At 42.9% G+C, this 19,917-nt stretch overlaps 3 non-coding genes across 3 annotated transcripts; 1 reads left to right on the forward strand and 2 right to left on the reverse strand.

Moving 5' to 3' along the window:
• Window positions 1–2,477: 2,477 nt before the first annotated feature.
• Window positions 2,478–2,550, forward strand: TRNAV-AAC. The gene has a single exon. It is a non-coding gene; the product is annotated as a tRNA-Val (tRNA).
• A 5,508-nt stretch (window positions 2,551–8,058) lies between these two features.
• TRNAN-GUU lies at window positions 8,059–8,132 on the reverse strand. Its single transcript has one exon. It is a non-coding gene; the product is annotated as a tRNA-Asn (tRNA).
• Window positions 8,133–12,303: 4,171 nt separating this feature from the next.
• Window positions 12,304–12,375, reverse strand: TRNAH-GUG. Its single transcript has one exon. It is a non-coding gene; the product is annotated as a tRNA-His (tRNA).
• Window positions 12,376–19,917: the final 7,542 nt, after the last annotated feature.

Consider the following 19,917-nt stretch of genomic DNA (forward strand, 5'->3'; position numbering starts at 1 on the left):
TTCTCTGCTCTGAGTCACTGTAGACCAAGCCATAGTCAGTGAATCCAAGGAGGGCACAGGACAAGACTGACTTCAGGATACCTTTGCCTTCTGAAATCCCCACACCTTCTCATCTGGGGCCTAAATAGCCTCTACCGCTGACACCTACTATGTCTCTGAAAACCAAGAAGTTCATTCCTTGTAAAGACACTTAGCTTTCCCTCACCCCAGCACACGTGAGAGACACCTAATTTGAGTCACAGAACAAAAGAGAACGAATTCAACTCTACACCGCCGGCTGGAGCCAAAGACGCAGGATGAAGAGCGTCAGGCTCTGCGGATTGAGCTGATCGCGGAGGAAAAGCAACCGGTCCTCTTGCCATTATCAGGAGAGGCCCTGAAGTAGGTCAGAGATCAGGGAGTAGACGGACCCGCTCATCACCGGCTGAGAGCCAAGTGGCCCCTGCTTCACAAGGAAACAGGTTCAGAAGGAGAGCTTGATCTCTCACCAAACCTGGATTCCAGGTCTTCCCCCAAGATCTGCCGCGCCTGCTGTATCCGCACCTTGGATGACTCCAACTTCCTCGCGCTCAGACCAAGAGTAGTCTCTGATGCAGGGCTTTCCTCAGACCCCACATCCAGTTAGGACTTTGTGTTTGCTTCTCGGCCCATGTGGACTTTGGCCTACACAGGCCCTCTAGTTCTAGACTCTGGATTTGTGTAAACGACTTTCCTGATCAAGGCGGGAAATCAGTGGAACGCCCGGCTCCCTCACCCTGAAGCTCAGGTGAGGATGGTGGGGGCAGTTGGGCGGCCGTTGGGCTCCATGCTGGGCTGCTTCCCTCTTCTGGGCCCGGCCTCATGGGCAGGGGCAGGGCCGGGTCCCCTCAGCGCGCTCCCCTCGCGGGCTCAGGAGCCCCACGCCTTCCCTTGCGGATGCAGGGAGCCGTGTGTCTGTGGTCTGTCGGACGCCTGTTGTCCCTCCGCCCCGTCCGGAAAACGACCACCGACCCCCGGTCCAGTAGGCGTGAGACGGAAGCGCCGCCGGAGGCGACAGAAAGTTGGCGAATCCATTCCTCTGGCTGGACGTGGAAGGTGAAAACTAGGACCTGCAGGGGAGGCAAACAGGGGAAAGCTCATGAAATGTCCTGATCTAAAGCTGTTTTGAAGTCCGCCTCTTTGGGGACTCAGGCTCCAGCGCTGATGAGGATGCTGCCGCACGGTCGGACCCTCGATTGCAGTCGGAGTCCACGCGGAACCAGAGGGAGACCCGCGGCCTGGGGGCCGGTGCGCACGCGGTCCGTGCCTTCCCCAGAGCAGGAGCCCCTGACCGGAAAAAAAGGCGGTGACTGCCGCACTAAGGAGAAAACCACTGCCGGAGAAAACGGCACATGCACCTCCAAACTTGTTGCCCTTCTAAAGGAAACCAGAGACAGACAGACACACAGACAACCTTGCATTAAAGTCTTTCAGCAAAAAGAAACTGCCTGCTGTGAGGTGAACACGAAAACCCCTCCAGACAGAGCAGGAAAACCCCTGTTTTCCGGGGAAACCGCCTTTATCTCTCCTCCTAGGTTAAAATTCGAGCTCCAAGACCTGTTGGAAAATATTATAGAAGGCAAATAAAAGGCGTTTCAGGCATTGTAAAAGGTAAAACAAAGCTGTCCTTCAAGCAGAATCTCAAGCACAATAAGGTGGGGATGAACCACCATGAGATCTATGTGGACCGAGCCTGGCTCCTCCGCGGCCCTATGCAGGGCCTGGTCTGCAAGCTAACTCAACACAGGCTGGGAGGCCCGACCCGCGTTCATGTTCGGTATTTCCAAACAGACAAAAGCCCTGAGCCGTCAGCCTTTGCTGCGCTTCCTGCTAAAACGTGAAAGTGTGACGAAAGGCATGGACATAAACTTGACTAGAATAAGCCACAGAGGCAGGAACCTGAGGAATCCCCTTTCCCAGGGACGACGCTGGAGAAGCGAGGCTGTGAAAGGGCTGCGAGGAAAGAGCGCGCGGGTTAGGCGCATCGGAACACAGCGGAGGGCGGGTCCTCCGGTTCCCGGGTGGCTTTAAAGCATGGATCATTTCCGACAGCCGAGCCCACTGACCGCCGGCGCCGTGAAAAAGGCCACCGAGGCGCGGGTCTGCAGCCGGTAAGGGGCTATGTCCTTCCTGCTGAGCGTCGGGATGGTCTGGGTCTGAGAGGCACCTAAAGCCCCAGGCTCCTGCGACTTCCGGGAACTGGGGAGTCTACGAGGGCGAGCCCTGCTTTCCGGTGCGTAGCTGTACTCTAGTTGCGGGATCCCGAGGTTAAACTGTCGGGGGTCCCCGGGGACCTCGCTCCAGAAGCGAGGAACCCTAAACCAGGGCCTTTCAGAAGCTAGTCTCCTTATCTAAGGGATAGCCTGTGCTTCCAGGATCCCCTTCCTTCGAAAATTTCTGAGGGCCACTGTGGTCAAACAGAATTCTTGGGTATGTCATTAGGGATGTGCATCCGTGTGGTTTCCGTAGTGTAGTGGTTATCACGTTCGCCTAACACGCGAAAGGTCCGCGGTTCGAAACCGGGCGGAAACAGCTTTGCTTTCCCAGAGTTTCAGATTTACATTTTAAACACAAAAAAGAAGCCAGCGGCGTGGAGAGAGACCTCGAATGTTGCTGCATTTTCCATCCCCAAGAAACAGGAGTTCCGTGACAGCCTGAAAGCCTGCTCCGCACTACAAACCAAGCCTCCTTTGTCTGAGTCACTGTGGACTCCAGCACACAACCAGTTACTCCAAGGAAGGCACAGAACAAAACCTTTACTTCCGGAAATCCCCTCAGCTCCTCTGGCGCCTATATTTCCTCTACACCTTGACACATTATGGCTCTGAAAACCATGAAGTTCATCCGTCTGAAGCACACTTGGCTTTTTCCCACCTGAGCACACTTGGTTTGCATGAAAGAGCAATAGAAACCGGGGGCTGGAGCCAAAGACGGGTAGAAGAGAACTCTGCTCAGCTGAGCTGTCCAGGCATGAAAAGGTGCCCATACACGTGCCATTAGCAGGAGAGGCACCTGAGCCAGGTCAGAGATCAGGAAGTAGGGCGATCCACCCATCACCCCCTGAGAGCCAGTCAACACCTGACTCATAAGGACCTTGGCTCTGATGCATTCAGAGCTAAAGCTAGACCAGGATGGAACCCAGCCTGTCACCTTTCAGCCTGGCCCCAGAGCCCAAAGTATGGCCCAGGAGAGGAGAGGGGAAGGGTGATTGATGAACAGTGGGGCACAAGCTGGGAGACTTGCACAGCTTTATTCAGCCCTGGGCCGCTGGGAATCGCCTCCTTTCCTGCTCTCAGCAACTATGGAATATAATATTTACTTTAGTTTTTACGTGGAGACGCTAAATAGGACACTTTGTGAGGTTCCCTGGTGGTCTTGTGGCTAGGATTTGGGGCTTTCACCACCACAGACTGGGTTTGATTCCTTTTTGCCGGCATTCTGATTTGTAGTTTGTATTGATTCCACTGTGTCTGTGTTCATTCCACTCTGTCCCTCCCCAAAATAAGGTGCTGATACAGCTTCTAGGTTGAGAATTCCAGTGGATAACATCCAAGGAGTTTTTGTTGAAATTTCTCACTGAACTGTAACTCTGAAGAAGAAAAAAACAAAAAGTTTAGCTTTATTTTATCATAGAAACAAATTAGTATGTACCCTAGTGTGCTAGTATAATAATTCAAGTTGATAATAAGGATAAATCTCAAATATTTTTAACACTATAGAAAATTATAATAATTGATATGTGATCATACAGAAATTGTTGTACTTCTAGAGAAGACTCCTTGTATGCATCACACCAGTTTAGTAATTTAGGTCTAAAAACTACTTTGTTTTCCAAATATTGTAATAATATGGAAAATATTGGTAGCATAGTATTCTAGTTTGCACAAGTCTTGGGTCTATTTTCTCTTCAAAATTCTAATAACACTGAACTGCCTAAATTTTCTATACTGGTTTTACTTGTTTATCAAAATTTTTAAAATCCAATAAATATTTATGTTTATAAAAGTTAAAATTATGTGTTCCAGTAAATTAAGTATACCATATATGCTAAATGGAGATTGGTGTTATAATTCTAGAAATCATAGTCACTTAATTATTCTACTTACAATTTAGGGTATCATTTACTGTATGATTCCAACATACATTTCTCTATTATATGTCAGATCAACTTTTGATGTTAAGGTCTATTTTATCTTTGAAGTGTTTGACTGATATTAAATTCATTGATGTGTGATCTTTGCCTGTATAATGTATAACTGAGATAGAAATGAGAAACAGTTTTACTTCAATGCTGCCTCCTATGTTTCTAGATTGTAGAATGGCCATATGTGAACAGGTTAAGAGGAGGCTCAGGTACTTTTTATAAGTAGGTTAGTGACTGTATCCATCAATGTCACTGTAAGAATTGAGGAACACCTGGAATGTCTGCTCCAGGAAGTGGGGTGCTGTCACTGAAAGCCTGCTGTTTCCTTAAAGTGCTTGTTTATACTTTAAAAAAAGGTTTTGGTTCTTGGTTTCCTGCCTTCTAAATCTGAAGTCATCCATCCTAGTGCTATCATCTTCATTATGCTTCTCTTATCTCCATCACTGCTAGAATCCTAGGCAGAGATGAGCAGATTAGCCTGGGAAAAACACACTGCCAGGAACCAGTTCTGCTCCCACTACACTGTCCCTTTTCGATGCCTCCAGATGTGTACTCACCAGGGCAGAGACCTTGAGTTGACTCAAAATGCAGCATTTATCTCCCCATTCCCCCACAGCAGGGCTGGCATCTAATAATTGCCTGAGTAGTGCTCAGTGATTAAAAGCAATCTAGTGCAATGGTGAAAGAAAAGATGAAAAGGAGAAGAAATGAGGTAGATTTAGGGAGACCTAGAATACGAAGAACAGAGGATGACAGACAGACAAAGACACACACTGAGAGAGCAGAGAGAATCTCCAAGAGTTAGGTTTACTTTGTTAGACACTAAGAGCTCATGAGTGCTCGTGAGATTCAACAGAACTCAGGGAAGGTCGACTAATAACTCTTGGTACCAGGTCTGCACAAGATGGATTGCCAGGTGCAGAATCCTACTGGTCCCAGCAATTTGTCTCAAATGGGATAATTTTTGCAGAAACAGCCAAACACTGTCAAGGAATCACACAGAGACAGTGATTGGCCTGTGAAGGTAGCCTTAAATAAGAGGTCAACCAGTTATTAAATGTGTGCATCCAGATGGCAAAAATATATTCATGAAGAAAAGGGAAGAATAAATGTCTGAGATCAGTGTTCTCCCCCTCCTATCAATAAACTTAGTGTGAAGCAATTTGGGGTCATTCTGGTCAATCTTCTCTGGACTTGAATAAGTAGGTCACCACCAGAATTAATTAGAGTTATTGGAAGGCTTTCTAGAAACATCTTGGAAGTTTAGCTGCTGAACATATGCAACAGGGTGATGTCCACTTGGACTTTTATTGTACCTCTAGCTTAGTTGAATCAGGAGGGTACCACTTCCCTTGTTAGAGGATCATATAGACATATATCATGTTTGTCATGATGACAAGAATATGAAGAAAAAATCTGTTTCATGTAGTTGGAAAAACGGGAATACAAATTGGCACACCTGCTATTGAAATCAAGCTAAGAACACTTAAAATGCCTCCAGCTTCTTACAAAGGTGGAGTGAAAAAGTCAGATTTACCCTCCAGCCTGAAATCAGATCTCACCCTCCCCTTCTTCCTTGTTCCCAAAGGAAAAATAAAGAAAATTATATAATATCAGTTTCTAGAAACAGAAAATCAGGCAAAAGGGGACAGCAGCCTCTGAGAGATGATGAGAGAAACAAGGTGAGTCTTGCCACTGGCCCACATTAATGCTTTTAGAGAGTGTCCAGGTTGGTCAAGAGAAGGAGGATCTGAGACCAACTCTTTGGATTGTCAAGGGGAAGCTGAGTTTTGCTGGAGATTAAGGCAGCCAGAGTTCAGAGAATAAAGGTCCAGTGATGAGAAATCGATCCAGAGATACAAAAAAATCTGCCTTAAGTAGTAAGCAGAGTTCTAATAAGAGTAGGCTTGTGGAGAGATGCCGAAGACCAAGAAAAGAAATTTTGAACAAGATCATAGAACAGTGCTTAATGTTCATCTAGGACAGGCAATTGTACTCACTGTTGCCAGTCAGACTAGACTACTGATATAACTCATGAACCTTGGAGAAGACCACAGCTCTAGAATAGTCAGCCCTTGAATGACCTACCCAAAAAATCATAAAGCAAAATCCAAAGAGATCAAACAGTTTACAAGTCACTTAACTGTACCCCAAAACAAAACTCAAGGTAATTCATAGAAATACCAAAATAGCTAGTATCCAGAAGGGGACTTTTGATGATGTCTGGCATCCAAACAACAACAAAGTGCCAGGCATGCAAAGAGGCAGGAAAATATGATGCAAAAGAAAGAATATAATTAATCAAAACTGAACCAGAATTGACATGATGTAAAACTCAGTAGAGAGGACTTTAAACAGTTACCATGACTATGTTACATATGATCAAAGAGTTTCTTAGAAATGTGGAACACAAAAATGGCATAAAAGCAAACTTTAGAGATGAAAATTTTTTTTTTTTTTAGAGATGAAAATTATAATATCTGTGAATCAACAACAGATTAGACATTGTAGGAAAAGGTCAGGGAATACTAAGCCTTGAACAACTAAAAATGTCTAAAATTAAATGCCAGTAATTAAAAAAAAAAAGAACATAGCACCATTGAAAGGTAGAACAACTTTAAAAGGCCTAATATAGGAGTGGTTGGAGTCTCTGAAAATCCAGGAGAAATTTTTTGAAGAAAAAAAAACTTTGAGGAAACAAACAGAAAATACTCCAATCATAATGAAAGTTATGAACCCACCAATCTAAGGAGCCAAATGAACTGTGAGTACAAGAAACAGGAAGAAAACCATACCCAGTCACATTATAATTAAACTGCTCTAATCCATTGAAAATGGAAAAAACAACAACACAATGCAGCCAGACAGAAAAGACACAGCACATTCTTAAAACAAAAATAAAGTTTGTGTCAGATTTCTCATCAAAAGAAATGGAAGTGAGAAGTCAGTGAAGCAACATTTTTAACGGACTGAGAGTGGAAAAAGTCAGGGTGGAAGTCTATGCCTACTCCCTGCCAAGAAAAAAAAAAAAACAAACCTGAAATAAAAGTCGAATGATGACATTTATAGACATACACAGGCTGAAAGATTTCATTACCAGCAAATTCACACAGCAAGAGAAGTTAAAGGAATCCTTCAAGAAGAAGGGAACTCGCATCAGATGGAATTCCTGATGTACACAAGGAAATGAAAGAAAAGAGACATGGTATATGCATGGGAAAATACATGCTTTTTTATTATCAATTAAATCTCATTAAAAATATGGAATAAGGAAAAGTAATAACCTTGAATTTGGGGTTCATAACATGCAAAGTAAAATACCAGACAACAAAAGCATAAGGGCAGGCAGGGGAGAAATGTGAGGAGGTGTGCCACCCCTCGAAGGCAGACTGTGCTGAATTACAGATGTATGCATGCTATCACACCTAAAGCAATTGCTGAAATAACAAGATATTTATAGCCAGTAAGTCAACAAAGACAAGAAAAAGGAATCACATACAAAACCATGTAAAGGCTGCGATAGAGCAATTACTCTTCCAGGATTCTACCCTGTCCCCATATGTACAAGAATGATAACTGTCAGAAGAAAAGCATAGAAGCAAACCTCAAAAGTACATGGAAGGGGTTAAATAGAAACTACTACAACAGTGGGAAAGCTTCATTGGTAAAAGGAGTTTACAGAGTAAAGAAAATAAGCCTACTCTTTCATGAATTACAGGATTCCCAGTGACCTGCTTTCCTCCACGGAGGATGAAGGAATATCTGGACATAAGTCCTTGTGTGTATGTGTGTGTGTGTGTATACAAGACACAGGGGGCACTTGGGTAGTGGGTTTGGGAGAGGATGCGCGAACTAGAAACAACCGTTCATTATTTACATTCTAAAAGAGTGACACGCGTCCCTGGGTGGGCTTGAACCACCAACCTTTCGGTTAACAGCCGAACGCGCTCACCTATTGCGCCACAGAGACACGAGAGAAGACCGCTCTCTATTCTTACCGAAAGCAAGCCTAACTACCAAGCTAGGCGGAGCCACCTGTCTCTCACACGACCTGTCTCTTCTGCTCCAAGCCTCGGACAACCATGGAAATGGAGTCCACTCAGCGCGTCGGATCCCGTGGGGAAGCCGGGCGATGCCGAAGGCAGAAGGGCAGCCGAGCGTCTCCGCCCCGCCTTGCTCCTCTCCCGCCTCAGATGCAGCGCCGGGAGACGCCCGAGCCTGAGCCGAGGGGTGCCGGAGGGAAGCGGAACGTCCGATGGGCTCAGTGATGCCTCCTTGTTTGCTATGCCTTTACTCAACCACTTGCGCCGCTGGGCAGCGGTTTAGTAGGTGAGGTCCGTGTGGCCGCAGCTGGAAAGAGATCAGATCCAAAGAGGAAAAGTGAAAAGCAGGGAGAACAAGAAAAGGCATGAATGAAACAAAGAGACCTCCCAGAAAACCTGTGAGGAAATTCGGGCCAGATCCTGAGAGAGAAAAATTACTTTTATTAAGTAGCAGAATAGGGAGGGAGAATCGGAGAAAACATCAAAGAGAGAAAAGCATGAACTTCTGTTAAGTGTGCATGAACGAAACAGCAAGAACAGTGCGGTACCTTTATGTGGAGACCTGTCTGTGCAGTTATGACTGCAGTTATGCAGGTCTGTGGTGCATTGGGCTCGTATAGTGTAGGTGCTGCATTGTAGCAGCAGCAGCCTCGGTTCAGATCGAGGCTATAGCAAGGTAGTGTCTATAACCTGTCTTTCCATTTGCCTTTTTTCTCTTTTTCAGTTGACTTATAGTTGACATATAATGTTCTGTTAGTTTCAGGTATACAACAAAGTGATTCAGTTATATATACATATATGTCTATTTTTTTCAGATTCATTTTCTTTGTACATTACTACAAAATATTGAGCATAGTTCCCTGTGCTATACAGTAGGTCCTTGTTGGTTATCTATTTTATATATAGCATGTGTATATGTTAATCCCAAACTCCTAATTTATCCATCCCTCTTTTTCCCTTTAGTAACCATAATGTCTTGTATGTCAGCAGGGCCATCTGTTTTGTATACAAGTTCATTTGTATCATTTTTTATTTTGTGTCTTAGATTCCTCATATAAGCGATATCATATGATATTTGTCTTTGTCTGGCTTACTTCAGTTAGTGTGAAAATCTGTAGGCCCATTCAAGTTGCTGCAGTTGGCATTATTTCATTCTTTTTTACGTCTGAGTACTGTAACAACTGTTTGCTTTTAATTCCAGCACCAGCTATGTCCCTTAGCAGTGGTGGGAGAGCAGAGTTTGCCACTGGCCTTGCTGTGATACACAATGAGAAGAGGAGTAAATCCCAAAGCGCACAAATCTACTGGTCAAAGCAAAACCTAGGACAATTACCTGTCTCACTGTTAAGCAGAACACATCCCCAAAGTTGAAATATCGCCTCTCAAGGAGACTTGTCTATAGTTTGCACTAACGAAATAACATGGTCATTGCTGGCTTTTTCTGGTAAAGCTATTTCTTTTTGTTTTGTTTTTAAATTTATATTTAATTTATTTATTTTTAATTGAAGGATAATTGCTTTACAATATTGTGTTCGTTTCTGCCATACATCAACATGTATCAGTCATGGGTATACATATGTCCCCTCTTGATCCTCCCTCCCACCTCCCACCCCATCCCACTCCTTTAGGTTGTTACAGAGCCCCTGGTTTGAGTTTCCTGAGTAATACCGCAATTTTCCACCGGCTGTCTGTTTTACATACAATAGCCTATATGTTTCCATGCTACTCTCCATTCGTCCCACTCTCCCCTTCACCCCTCCCCCATGTCCATAAGTCTGTTCTCTATGTCTCCGTCTCTACTGCTGTCCTGCAAATAGGTTCCTCAGTACCATCTTTCTAGATTCCATATATATGTGTTAATATACAGTATTTGTTTTTCTCTCACTGAGAGTGAAGATATTTCTGACATCAGTGAGGGCTTTTTTTACACTAAAGGAAAACAAGTATTTAATGGCTTTACAATAAATGCAAACTAGTCCTCCCAGTCTATCTACAACAACTTGTCTCCACTCACTATTCACTGATTTTTATGGAAACAGTAAATCATTGAACTATATTTTACATAGTATAATAAGTACACACCTTTAGTTCATAGGCAGTTTGTTGAATTTGGGCAAATGTAGTCATCACCTGGATCAAGTTATAGAAAACTCCTACCATCCTAGAAAGTCATTTGAGCCCCATTTCTAGACAATCCCTATACTAGATCGATTGCTAATTATTATTGTGAGGTCTATTTCAATAGTGTGCTGTTGCTTACTCTTGAAATTCAGGTGAATGAATGCACATTTTTTGGTAACTTCTATTTTATGCAAAATTTTGTTCATTAAACATATTCATATTATTATGCATATCACATTAATTTTGGCATTACTGGAGTAATTTTGGTGGGGATTTTCTGGTGTCAATTGGTGTTCTTGATGAATATTCTTAGTATTTTGATGGATATTCCATAACAGACTTTTTGTGTACGTGTACATTCACAGAATTTCTGCAACTGCTGGGTCATGGAGTAAAATATTAACTTTAACTTTATTAGAAATTGCCAACAGTCTTCCAAAATGATATCAAACCAACTACTTCAGATGCAATTGCTCCACATATGTCAGCATTTGATGTACAAACTCTTTTCAATATAGTCATCTGGAGGGTGTATAATGATATCTCCTTATAGTATTAATGTTTATTTCCCTAATGAGTAAAATTATTAAGAATATTTTGTTACAACTCCTGGTCATTAAAATATCTACCTTTGTGATCCAGGAAGACCCTGGCTTAGGTTTCCCAGCAAAAGGAAAAGGGGTGCTGTGATCTATCCCCGCAGTGCAGACGGATCCTCCAAAGTATCTCTGGTAGACAGAGATCCAAGTTAGAGTTGTTCCCAGGGGCCACTGGTTCACATCCAATGACTGGCCCAGCAAAAGCAAATGCTGCCAGCCTCCCAGGTTTTTGTCATCTCCACCCACTTGTCAGTTGAGCAGGGTGGAATATATTTTTAAAATACTCTCTTTCAATCTATTCATTCACATTCATTTCCCTGAGTAATTGGAATTTCCAATTCATCTCACTACCACAAAGAAAAACCTGTTACTGGTGACATAAGCAGACAGTTACTGTAAAAATCAACACCAAAATATCAATGCTCAGGCCCAGGGCATCTCTGGGTGATCTAGATAAATGCCCTGACTCTCCAGATACTGCTGTTTGGAATCCCCGTGGTCTCTACCAGGCAGTGGGCACGTTTTCCCTTTTCCCTTGGACACTTGCTCAGAAGACCTGTTAGGACAAATGTTATGTCCACTGTAGGGCAAGAGGTGAGTGAGGGAGTGGGGGTGGGGTATGAGGGGCGAGGGGTGTGGACCAAGCCTGCAGAGGCAGCAGTGGAAGAGACAGCACAGTGGCTGTGGGTGTGTGTGGGTCTGGAAGAGCTGCTGAAAGGCAGTCAGGCTGGTGGGTGAGCGTGTGTGCTCTGCCTGTGTGGGGAGGAGCAGGAAGATTGGGAGATCTTTGCTAGAATTACTTTGCAGAGAGGGATTTAATAAGGGTGGAGGGGAGGAGGGTGACCCTGAAAGAAAGATGGTGGCTCATGGGGTACCTGGCAGCAGAGATACCGTGATCTTGAAGGGGCTTTATCCAGGGCAAAGGCTTGTCCATTGCCTTCATGTGGTGCTGAACTCTGTGATTTCCTTACTACTGGGAAACTCGACTTCAGAATTTCTGCTTGATAATCCCTAGATAGTAAAATGTGTATATTCATTTAGGTGAGTTTGAAGAAAGGACAAGCTTAAACTGTGGAGTGGCCATCAGAATAGCTTAGAGTAGCAGGGGATGGATAGGCATTACCTGGAAAACGTATCGAAGGGCCTCATCCATGTATCAAAGTGTATCATCCATACTTGGCTGATAAAAATTTTCTACATCTTGATCCTGGTAATTATTTCACATCGAATAGCTGTTCATTTGTGCATCTTGTTCTGTGATTACACACCTTGATAATTTCCTTTTTGGATAGAACTGGCGGTCACATTTCAGAGAACCCAGTGTAGACCATTACCGGGTTTTAGCGGAAAAGGGAAGCAGATAACAGGTGTAACCTAATGCCGTGACTCGGATTCGAACCGAGGTTGCTGCGGCCACAACGCAGAGTACTAACCACTATACGATCACGGCGCGCCACACTCAAAGCGACGACAACTGGCTTTGAGCTATGTTATTTGACTTAAAATGATTCCAATCATTGCGCCGCTTTATTCTTCGAAACTGCAGGTATTCTTTTTCTCTCTTTCATCTCCAATCCCTGGTTTTCCCTCTCTTCCTCTCAATCCTGATACATGATGAGAAAACGAAACCAAACCGAAAACCAATTCTCACCTCCCCAGATCTGGCACGCTCTTTCTGGGAAGTCTGGCTGTCTTCGTCCCCACCTCGCCAGCTTCTTTCCTGCCTCTTCGCGTTTGTCCCTTTGGACCGACCTTCCCCACCCGCTGGTTCCCGCTCTTGCCCCACCGACCGCGGCCGATCGGAGCCAGGGCAGCGCTGGCGGCGCAGATGGCTAGGTGAAGGCGGAGCAAAGGAAGAACCATTACGAGCCCACCCGGCGTTCAGCTTCCCTCTGGCCCCCCCGGCTCAGGCCCGGGGCATCTCCCGGGCGCTGCTTCTGCGGCGGGGACGCTCGGCTGCACTTCTGCCTTCGGAATCGCCCGACAGCCGGCTTGCCCACGGCTTCTCCGGCTGTGGATCCGGGGCCGCTCTCCCAGGAAAGTCGGGTGGCTCCGCCTGGCGTGGAAGGAGTGATCGCTCATCCATGGCGATGAGAAGAACCTGACGTACGCATATCTCTGGGGCGGAATCGGCTTGCGCGTTTGGTTGCTAAGCAAAAGATTTGGTGGTTCAAACCTACACAGGGACGCCTTGCCTGTGAGCACCTGTAAGTACTTAAAGACTTTGTGATTTCTACTCCTCGCATCCTTTCCGGGAAAGGCCAAAAACCCCTCTTCTCCTACCACCCTCCAGCTCCAAGAATGAGTGCAACGAGCAACTAACTATCTATTCACATTCCTCCTTCACTGTGCATGTTATAAACCCCATAACTCACCGTTGTTTTTAAAAATTTGTCCCATATTTCCAAAGAGATTTAAATAAAAAATCTTGTATTTTTCCCAGGCAGATGCCATCTCTCTTTTCCTTCATCCCTGTGTGTACATCTAGATTTCCACCTGGTGGTGTTCTTCCTGGAGGACTACTGTAACGTTATTTGCAATGTGGGTCTGTTGGTGATAAAGTCTTTCCGCATTTGTAAGTCTGTAAAGGTCATTATTCACCTTCATTTTGAAAGACTTTTGGGGGTGGGTAGTGATAGAATTCCACCTTGACTTTTTAGGCTTCAGTCCTTTAAAGAGGTTGATCCACTGTCTTATCACTTCTATGCTTCTCTCTTTTTAAAATCTTTGTTGAATTTGTTACGATATTGTTTCTGTTTCTTTTCTTTTTTTTTTTTTTTTTTTGCCACGAGGCATGTAGGATCTTAGCTCCCCAACCAGGGATCCAATCCACAACAAGGACCATCAAGGAAGTCCCTCACTTACAGGTTTATGATGAAAAATCTGATGTCTTTATTTTTGCTTCTGTAGATACTGGTCTTTTTCCTCTGGTCTCTTGGGGATTGTATTCTTTTTCAAAGGCTTTGAGCATTTTAATTATGATGTGACTAGACATGGTTTAGTTTAGCACTGTTGAGCTCATTTATTTTGTTCATTTGGCTCCTTGGATTGGTGGGCTTATAATCTTTACTACAATTGGAATTATCTGACATTGTTCCTCCAAACACTATTTCTTGTCCCTGGGTATTTTCAGAAACATTAATAACCCATGTATCATCTCTTTTAATGTTGCCCTACCATTAAGTGACACTGTTTTCATTAAAAAACATTCTATTTTGGCCTGAGTTTCCTTTTGGAAACAACTGTCCTTGACTTTGTGTTTCCTAATCTTGTTTTTTGTTTTTGTTTTTTGCAATATCTAATCTGCTGTTCAATCTGATTGTCTTGGATGTTACAGTTTTCATCTCTGAAGTTTGATTTTTGGCCATTTTTGTATATTCCACAGTTCTAATCAACTCTGGGGACATATACACACAGTCACAATAACTGTTTAAAGTCTTCTATGCTGATTTTTACATCATGTCAGTTCTGGTTCAGTTTTGGTTGATTAATTGATTCATTCATTCATTAGGAGATTTCCTCCCTATCTGTTGTTTTCCTGCCTCTTTGCATGACTGGCATTCTTTGGTAGGAGGCCAGACATAATCTAAATTCCCCTTTCTGGACACTGGCTATTTTGATATTTTTATAAATCTTCTTGAGTTTTACTCTGGGGTACAGTTGAGTGACTTGTAAATGGTTAGATTCCTTTGGATCTTGTTTTCCTGATTTTTTAGGTAGGTCAGTCTAATGCTGATTATTCCCATCACTGTAAAAAGAGTTTCCTGACGAATGGTCAATGAACTACAAGTAGTCCAGACTGTCTGGGGGGATCGAATACAATTGTTTGTCCTGTATGAGCACCAAGCATTGTTCCAGGATCTTTTTAAAAGTTTCTTTCCTTGGTCACAAGTACTTTTTCTCATAACCATACCCTGATCGTTACTCTGCTGAGTACTTGCGTGAAACCCTTTCATATCCCTGGATTCTCTCTCTCTCTCCCACCCACTCTCTCTCTTATCACTGGACCTTTTTTTTTTTAATGTTTCTTTTTTATTACTTACTTTTATTGGTGAATAGTTGCTTTATGATGTTATGTTAGTTTCTACTATAGTAGAAACTATATATATATATATAGTCAGCTATACATATACACATATCCCCTCTTTTTAGGACTTCCTTCCCATTTAGGTAACCACAGAACATCAAACACATACAAACACAATGTATATACTATACATTGGATTCTCATTAGTTATCTATTTTATACATAGTATCAATAGTGTATATATGTAAATTCCAATATTCCAATACTAGCCCCCCTTTCCCCTTTGACACCCAAACATTTGTTTTCTACCTCTGTGTCTCTACTTTTTGCTTTGCAAATAAGAATCACTTGATCTTTGTCCTGTGAACTCTAGCTGCCTTACTCTCCACCAAGACTCAGCTTCATTTTCACAGTCCAAGGAGCTGACCTCAGATCTCTCTCCTGGTGCCCAGCCTGGGAATTCTCTGAAAGCAGTAAGCTGGGCCCAGCAGCAGAACTCATCTTGTTTGTTTCTCATCTCTCAAGGCTTTTATCCTTTGCTGCCTGATTTTCAGTGTCTTGGAAACCAGTATTTCATGTCTTTTTTTTTTTTTTTTTTTTTCCTTTGGGGGTGGTGAAAAGGGGGAGAGTGAGATTTAGGCAGGAGGATTTAAATCAGATTTAAATCTGATTCCTGACACTGCACCTTTGCCAGAAACTGAAGGCATCTCTTTATGTTCTTAATTTTATTCAATAGTTGTGCTAATTTATATTCTAATGTATTTTTCCAATTCAAGGAATGAGTGTTTTTCTTCATGGTCTTCCCATCACAACAAACTTTCTATACATGGATCTATTATTCTGACAAGGAGAGTAGTGACCTACTGACTCAGCTTAGTGGGAGGTACAATGGAAGGACAAAGTGGGCATTACCCAGAGATACTATGTTGCACATGTTCAGCAGCTTAACTTCCAAGATGTTTGGAAAGTATTTCAATAACTATAATTGTTTTCAGTGGTGACCTACATAATTGAGTCCAATGAAAACCAGTCAGAATAACTCTGGAAAGCTTCTTGCAGAGCAGCTTATTGATTAAAGAGAAAATAAAACAAAATCCACTGGTCCCAGACATTTATTCTCTTCCCTTTCTTTTATGAGTTGCATTTTTGCTTTGGTGGGATGCACACAATCTAACGAGGGGTCTCCCTCCAATATCATTTGCATGGCCATGACTATCTTCATAAGACACCTTGACAGTACGTGGCTAAATCTGCAAAGATTATCTCATTTGAGATAAATTGTTGCAACTAACAGAATCCTGCACCTGATGATACATCTTGTGCAAACCTGGATCCTTACAGAGTTATTGGTTCACCTTCCACTGATTCCTCTGTTGAAGCTCATGAGGAAACAGGAGCTCTTTGGATTTTCTGTACTCAATCTAGGATATCTATAGGTTCTAGGGCATTTCTCTCTGCCTTTCTCTCTCCCTCTTGGAGTGTGTGCCCTTCTGTCTCTCTCTGTCCCTTATACTCTAGGCTGCTGTGGATTTTAATCACTTTCTCTCCTCCTTGTCAGTTTTCTGGGGCTGTGCATTAGGATTCCTTCAATAAGCAAGCACTTACTAGGTGCTCACCAGGTACCAGGCCCTTCTCCAGGAAAACCACTGTATCAGGAGCAAAGTCAAGGTCCCAGTCCTTGCTGCACCCATACTGGGAGGCATCAGAAGAAGAATCACACATACACACACAAAATCACAATGGGAGCACAATCTGTCACGTCTTTTCCAGATTCATCCACCTTCCAGGGCCTAAAGGCCCCAGCAGTGAGTAAAATAAGAATTTCATAGCATGTGAAAATGGGTGACTTGAGATCTATAAGACAAGTAACCAAGAATCGAGATTTAAAAAAATAAATAAATGAGTACCTCAGGTAAACAACAGGTCCCAGGTCCTTACTTCCCAGCTTAGAGAATCTATGTGTTTTACACTTTTTCAAGTAACATTATGGCTACATTCAGGAAATTTCCTAAAGGTACCCACACATTCTCTTAATCTCTTAACCTATGACCATTCTATAATCTATAAAAATATGAGGCAGCATTATATTAAAACAGTATTTTATTATTTCTACCTTAATTAGAAGTTCTTCAGACAAAGATTATACATTAATTAAACCAATTTAACATCAGTCAAAGAATTTAAAGTTAACAATAGATCTTAAAATCACAAACTGAGCTGAACTGTAACAGAGAAATGCAAGTTGGAATTACATATTAGATGATACTAAAAACACTTACCCCTAAATTTTAAGTGGAATAATTAAGGCACTATGATTTCTAGAATTATAAGACTAATCTTCAAAAAAAAAAAAAAGACTAATCTTCATTGCAAAGATATTATGTGGTATATTTAATATACTGGGACACATAATTTTAAATTTTATAAATGTAAATACTTTTTGGAATTCAAATTTGCTTAAGGGAAACTAAAACCAACATAGGAAATTTAAGTACCTCACTTTCATTAGGATTATGAATAGAAAACAAATCCAAGACCTGTAAAAACTAGAATACTATGCCACCAATATTTTCCACATTGTTAGAAAATCTGAAAGTCAACATGAAGTAGTTTTTAGACCAAAATTATTAAACCAGTGTGATGCATACAAGGAGTCATCTCTGGTATTATACATAACAAACATTTTCTATGCAATTAATTATACACCAATTATTAGAATTCTCTAGTGTGTTAAAAGTATTTTGATATTCATCCTTATTATCAACTTGCTTTTTTTTCTTGTACCTAGGATGGAGAGCACTAATTTATCTAAAGCAAAACCTTTTTTATATTCCTGAGTTACATTTCAGCAAAACAGAAAGTTCAAGGAAAAGAAAACAAACCCACATGGTTTCTATCCACTGAAATTCTGGAAATAGAAGGTGGATCACTACCCCACTTTGGAGAGAGGCAGAATATGTGTGGTAAAGCAGGGTGCCTCTGTGCTTGAATTCAGACTGGACCTGGGACTGGGTCAAGTCCAGGACAACACAAGACTAAGCATTATTGTCATGGGGCAGCACCCCACCAGACAGCAATCACACAATAGTTCTGGAAAGCTCTTGAGGATACTCCGCCTCCCTTTGCAGCATTTCCCATCTGGTTCTCTCATCCTCCAACCACAGGGAAGGATTCTTCACCTCTGTGTCCTGACAGAACATTTTATGCTCCCTGCAGGGCACAGGGAGCCAGGCAAGAGCCAAGGGTTGCACTGCCTCAATGGGTTTCTAGCAAAGGAGCGTGGAAATCCCATGGACAGAGGGGCCTGGTGGGCTAGAGTCCAGGGGTCACAAAGAGTCAGACAGGACTGAGCGACTGACCAGGAACATGAGGCGAATCTACTGCTCAGACTAACCGAAGACGCCACGGCTGACCAAGGCAACCGGCAAGGGGCCGGAGGGCAGCCGGTGCTGTGGAGGGAGGGAGATGGAAGCCTAGAAGGGCTCCTACAATCACAGGGCAAGACTGGCCTGCACTTGGGAAATAGGCAAATACAACACTGCCTGTAGCCTCTCTGCATCCTAAAGAGAATGGATTCCAGGTTCCTGAAGGGGCAAGAGGGTCCTCTTCCAGAGGACAAAGCTATCCCTGACCTTCGAAATCCTGTCCCACAGAAGTTACTTTGAGAGGGACGCCAGAGGAAAGAAGCAATCCCAAGGTGTGGGCAAGTTACTATCAAGTGGTGTCATAATTCTTATATGAGGAGAGAGTGTGATAGCAAATATGGGAAAATGTTAACTGTGCACTTAGGTACAAAATATACGATATTATTATTCTTGCAACTTTTCAGTATATTATAAAAGGTTTTTGTTTTTAATGAATTCTTTGAAACTCAAGTTCCAGATTCTCCTTGGATGAAAACTCTGTAAGATTCCAGGTTTGTAACATGCCAGGAGAAAAGAGTGGAGATGCCAGCTGACCAGCCCAGGCTATTCATGGTATCCTACTTCCAACAGTCAGCCTGAGGTCAAGGACCCCTAGGCCCTGATGTAGTGGCATTCAGAAACTCAGTGCAGAAGCTCTTCTGCATTGGACCCTGAAGCAAAAGACAATTCCAGTCTTGGTAGAAAGAGGATAACTCCTACAAGTGCAAGAACTAAACCCCAGCCACAGCTATGTAAGCGCCAAATCCTAGCCACTAGACCACCAGTTCTAGATCACCAGGACAGAAATAGTATGGACCTAACAGCGGCAGAAGATATTAAGAAGAGGTGGGAAGAATACACAGAAGAACTGTTCAAAAAAGATCTTCATGACCCAAATAACCACAATCGTATGATCACTCACCTAGAGCCAGACATCCTAGAGTACAAAGTCAAGTAGGCCTTAGAAAGCATCACTAAGAACAAAGCTAGTGGAGGTGATGGAATTCCAGCCGAGCTATTTCAAATCCTAGAAGATGACACTGTTAAAGTGCTGCACTCAATATGCCAGCAAATTTGGAAAACTCAGCAGAGGCCACAGGACTGGAAAAGCTCTGTTTTCATTCAAGTCCCAAAGAAAGGCAATGTCAAAGATGTTCAAACTACTGGACAATTGCACTCATCTCACACACTAGTAAAGTAATGCTCAAAATTCTCCAAGCCAGGCTTCAACAGTACATGAACCAAGAAACTCCAGATGTTCAAGCTGGATTTAGAAAAGGCAGAGGAAGCAGAGTTCAAATTGCCAACATCCATTGGCTCATAGAGAAAACAAGAGAGTTCCAGAAAAACATCTACTTCTGTTTTCTTGACTACGCCAAAGCCTTTGACTGTGTGGATCACAATAAACTGTGGAAAATTCTTAAAGAGATGGGAATACCAGACCACCTGATCTGCCTCCTGAGAAAGCTGCATGCAGGTCAAGAAGCAACAGAACAAGACACAGAACAACAGACTGGTTCCAAAATGGGAAAGGAGTACGTCAAGGCCGTGTATTGTCAAC

This window comes from Cervus elaphus, chromosome 20 (assembly GCF_910594005.1).
Source record: "Cervus elaphus chromosome 20, mCerEla1.1, whole genome shotgun sequence".
NCBI classification, from domain to species: Eukaryota; Metazoa; Chordata; class Mammalia; order Artiodactyla; family Cervidae; genus Cervus; species Cervus elaphus.